Genomic DNA, 5,578 nt, shown 5'->3' with positions numbered 1-5,578 from the left:
ACTTGTAATTTCTTCTTTGCCATTTTATAATAACTCTACCCTTATAGCATAATTATCTAAAGCGTAAAGTTTATTTGTACCCAATAAAAGCATTTAAATATGCAATTTGATTGCGTAGATGAAAGTACATGTCCGTTCTCAAATAATCTCTAACCATATTTAAAACAAAATGTATTTTTGTTTGGCAAAAATAACGATTACTATATGTTAGGCTTAGAAGAACATTGTCCCTAATGTTCCCGTAAATAAAATATTTTGAGCCTTGATAAAGTACATGTCCGTTCTCAGATAATCTCTAACCATATTAAACCTTTACCCAATACCCCACACTTAGAAGAACATTGTCCCTAATGTTCCCGTAAATAGAATATTTTGGGCCTTGATAAATTAAGGACAACATTTTCTAGAGTTTCTAAGTTTTGTTGCGGGTGTAACCCGGTTTTAGTGCGTAATAACTGAAAAGAGGTTTAAGAACAGATTACTTCCCTACGTCTAAGTTAATCTCCTAGGGCTGGGCTTCTTATGGTTAAGCTATGCTCCTAGTGCTGGAAAGGACCAGTCTTTGATATAATTCTGCATGAAGAACAAAAAGAGAGTACCTTAAAATAACTAGCTAAAAACTTATCAATTATCACACAATTACAGGCAACTATAACCTGATCATGCAATAACCTATAAGTAATTTGACCAGTTCATTCCACATAGAGCAGTTTAATTAAGATTTTAACACTAGTAATTATCCTAGAGATTTAATAAAGAGATTTGGTTTGTATTTCAATTCACGCAATCAACGTGAAGCAAATGAAATGAATTAACAATTAAGATAAAACAGTGTCCACTTGAATGATTCACTACTGATATGGATTGTTCTTACAATTATTACCAATTATTATGTCTTTAATATAGTTGTATGACTTCTCACAAAGTTCTAATCAATCAAAGTGAGTGAACTCACATAAACACACTTCAAAAGATTAAACTATATTTTGATAGAAACCAATGAGACTTGATTTGGGCTAAACTCACGTAACATCCTAGTTATAACAATCACTTGCAATAATTACACTATTATGCAGTTCACAAGCCTTTCAATTACCAATTAAATCAATGACACAATCACTTGAAATCACTTATCTAATTGTCTAGATCACCTAAGTGTTGAAGCATAAATTGCATCTCAATTTAACCCACATTAAACGATTAACAACCTATGTAATTGAATTAAGAAAGTAGAACATGCATAAGAGTGGATCTTTAATCAAACACAATTAACTTCAATCACAAAACATTAGATCCAAATGATAGAACAATCCAATATCCATAGTTTCACATTCAAGCAAACACTAAACTTATTTAGCCTAGCATATTAAAGTAGCAAGAAATAAAAGACCAATACAAACAAAGAGTATTCATGATTACAATGATAAATTGATGATTAAATCAAGTACCGAACGTTATGAATAATCGAATAGATGAAAAATATGAACTAGTCTTCAATGGTAGGGTTGAGGTCTTCAAAATACTCCTCTTTTTGTAACTGGAAAACTGCACACCCTTTTAGGGTAAAAAAAACCTCGACTATTTATAATTGCTCAAAAAGTCACCAGTTCGGGCCCGCGTCGCGACCGGAATAGACCAATCGCGACCGGGATGGCAGAAGGTCATCGCGACCGGGATGAGGGGATCGCGACCGCGATCCAGCTGATTTCAATTCCTTCAACTTCTGTCAATGTATTACGGCCGGGATTCAACCAGTTGCGGCTGTGATCAGCTCCAGACTCAGTAAAACTTCAATTTCTCGTGTTCAAACATACTTTGAGCTTAAATATGACCAATACTCAACAGAAAACAACCAAAACATTAAACTAAAGACCTCTGGAGCTAGAATTATCCTTTTATCTCAAATCCTGGCAAAGATAGTCTTGACATAATCAATTCAGCCTGTTCGAGCTCATCAAAAGCAGCATCCACCATCGCTTTCCCCTGATCTGTATAATCAGCAAAATCACCAAGCTACACAACCCCTTTTGATGCCAAGCCTCCTATCACATCGCACCTAGCCTGAACCTTCGAGGCCAACACCACATCACCAAAAAGCTGTCCAAAATCTGCACTCTTTAGTAATTGGTGACAAGCATGAGGAATTACCTGAGAAACAACTTGGGAGTAATCAGATTTCAACTCCTCACAACGCTTCTTGTAGTCTTTCAACTCATCAGTAATGGCCAACTTCTGAACTTCGCCTAGCTTCACCTGCCTCTGCAAACCTATTATCTTATCACGAGCAGCTTTCAACTCCTCTTCATAGCTAGGAGCCATCAATACCTCCTTCTCAAGTTTCTTAACCCTCTCACTCATGGCAACATGATGCTCCCTCAAAGACTCGAATTCTGCATTGCGCTTCTGCAAAAGGGAGGAGGCGATGTGCCCCATAAAAACAGCATGCAAATTGATAACTGGAAAAGCATCATAGAAACTCTTCATGTTGTCAGCAAAAGAGTTTCCCCAGTTATCAGGAACAAGACTGTCAATAATATCAAAACAATCGCCTGGAGCAGGAACTTCAGAATATACAGGCAGGTCTGTAGGAAGCAAACAAAGCAGTAAATAAAAAATAAAGGAGTAACTAACAAAGAAGTAAACTGAGAAAACATACCAAACAGAGGGTTTGCAGCATTGATGTCATCACTCGCTTCATCCCGAAGGTAACCAAACTTTTACTTTTTCACAGAGGAAATACCATGATATGCCTTCTGTTTCATCACACCCTTAGCCTTGTAGCGTTGTGCCACTCCGGCCCCAACGTTTGTCGCCAGAGAAACAATAGGCTGATCATCTTGAGTATCCACATCGATGGGAGCTTCAAGTTGCTTCAGTTTTTCCTTAGTTTTCGCCTTGGACGAACTCACTTCACCATTTTCTGTTTTCGGTTTGCTTGATATCTCCATGAAACCAGATCATGAAGGAGATCCAAGATCCTTAGCAACAGTCGACCTAGCTTGGACAGAAACAGTATACTCTTTCAACCCTTGGGCCTTGACAATATTCCTCAAAGACATTTCTGTAAAAAAAAATAACAGATAAATGTAAGAAGTTAAAGAGATAACCAATTATATCCAAAAACACAATGAAACATACTTTGTTCCCCACACAAGAACACAGGATTGGCAGTACCCTCCTCCCATCCGGGTGCCATCCCTAACTTAAAAAGTATAGCATCTGGGTAAGTAGAAGGAATGATGGCGTGTTTGCAAATCCTTCTGAACAAAGCATCATCTTCAGAAATGAAAGGAACGGGATCTTTGTATTCTTTAGGGACAAATGCCCTTGCAGGATCAGAAACAAAGGGATATTCTTTCGGAAATAAGAAAGATCTTTTCAAAAAGACAAAAGAACACTTCCAGTTTTGAACATCAGGAAATTGAGGAGCAAAGCAATAAACATGAGGAGGAGCACCTCTCCTACTTTTTCGCTTGTGAACAGTAACCCAATCACCGGTATCACCAGTGCAAAAAAAAAAAAAACGGCGAAACAGATCAACAGAAGGCTCACCACCATAAGCCCTACACATAACCTCAAAAGCCATAACCTTTTTCACGGCCAAAGGATGAAAAACAGAAATATTCACCCTAAAATGATCTAAGACGCTAAGAAAGAAAGAGGAGATAGGAACCCTAATGTTACACTCCGTAAATAATTGGGTATACACACCAATGTAACCTTTAGAAGGTTTTAAGATATGCTTGTCGCTAGCAGGAATAAGCATATCACCGGATTTCAAACCAAGCATTTTAATCAGATACAATATCAAAGAGGACTTAACATCGCTAAAGGAGGCCTCAATACCACGTTTGGACATGGTAAAATATAAACAAAAAGAAAGAGAAACGTGAGAAAAAACCGTGAGTACCTTGATATGCGAAGATGAAAGATTTCCGAAAGATGGAGTTTTTTGAAAAAAGATGAACACAAATAAGAGAGAGAAGATGTAGCGTTATACCTTTAAGAAAGATGAAGGGGTAGCCGTAAAATCAAACTGCAGATTCTCTCAAAAGATTCTCTCATTGGACGATCGTACCCCTGGAAGCAAGGCACAAAAGATTCTCTCATTAAGGGCAAAATAGTAATTCCGGGGACAAGAGTCTTAACCGGTGCAGTTAAATGTCAAATCACAACAGCAAAAGTAATTACTACTAAGTTTAACTTAACGAAGCTTATATGTCGATATTAATGCTTCGTAAAATTAAACTGGAGGGCTTGATAGTGTACCCCACCTTCGACTGTTTTACCAGCTTCGCAGTTTGCTTCGGAGGATTTAGCCACAATACATGGTACGAAGGAAACTTTAGCTACAATGAACGAGGTCCTGAAATCAGAGCAATAATAGTGATCTTAGAACCCATAAAACCTCGGTCAATTACAAAGTCAAGCTAGCGAAACTATTTCTAGCTCGGTTGCACGCTTGTACAACAAAGGAAAGGGACAAGGTTACTTTCATCTGTAGGTTTACGAAAAGGAAAAGGTCAACTAGTATTCCAAAACCATTGGGAACTAGCGAGCTGGTATAGGAAGCCGTTCCAACCCACTTATAAATATAATAGAATGCAGGATACATTTCACATTCAACATTGACACACATAATAACACATCATGTTATATTATTTGCTTCGGTGGCGTAAAACAATCACTTGATAGTTACCTTCGGGGAATGGCCAGCGAACAAAGCTAAAATCATAATAACTCAATCTCTAATCTCAGTGACTTGAATATCCTCATATCAATACTAATCACCGGTTATTGTACAAACACTCATGTTATAATTTAAAATGATATTTACGCAATGTGATAATGATGACAATTTACTGATATTGTAAAAATAATACGTAATCCTATATAGTTAATGAGTTGCACTTTACCCTCCAACATATAAACAACCAAAAAATTTGTACCTATTACGGAGTAGTATATATGTAAATGTCAGTAATTTTTATAAAATAAATTATATGTGCATCCAAATTGCATAATCGGCATGTCACTTAAAATGTTGTGCACATTTATAGTTTTAAGCAAAAAAAATTGTCTTTGAAAAAAGTAGACGTTATAAACATAAAATCATTAAAATGTATTGCTCATGCATATATTTGAGTGTATATATATATATATATATATATATATATATATATATATATATATATATATATATATATATATATATATATATATATATTGAAAGGATCCATAGAGAACTAGAGTATGTAGAGAACTCATAGATTGAACTTCAATCTATGTGAAGATTGAGCTTAAAAAAAAATCAATCTGCACACACAAAAAAACTAAAAAAAAAAACAGTCAATCTGCACACTAAAAAAAGTCAATCTGCACAAGAAAAAAAACAGTCAATCTGCAAAAAAAAACTGCAAAAAAAAGTCAATCTGCACGCATATTGACTCAATCTCCACAAAAAAAATTCAATCTGCACAGAAAAAAAATCAATCTACAAAAAAAAACTGTAAAAAAAGTCAATTTACACGCAGATTGACTCAATCTGCACAAAGAAAAGGTCAATCTGCACAGAAAA

This window comes from Rutidosis leptorrhynchoides, chromosome 11 (genome assembly GCF_046630445.1).
Source record: "Rutidosis leptorrhynchoides isolate AG116_Rl617_1_P2 chromosome 11, CSIRO_AGI_Rlap_v1, whole genome shotgun sequence".
NCBI lineage: Eukaryota > Viridiplantae > Streptophyta > Magnoliopsida > Asterales > Asteraceae > Rutidosis > Rutidosis leptorrhynchoides.
The sequence above is the reverse complement of the archived record's forward strand: the minus strand, read 5'-3'. Positions refer to the sequence as shown.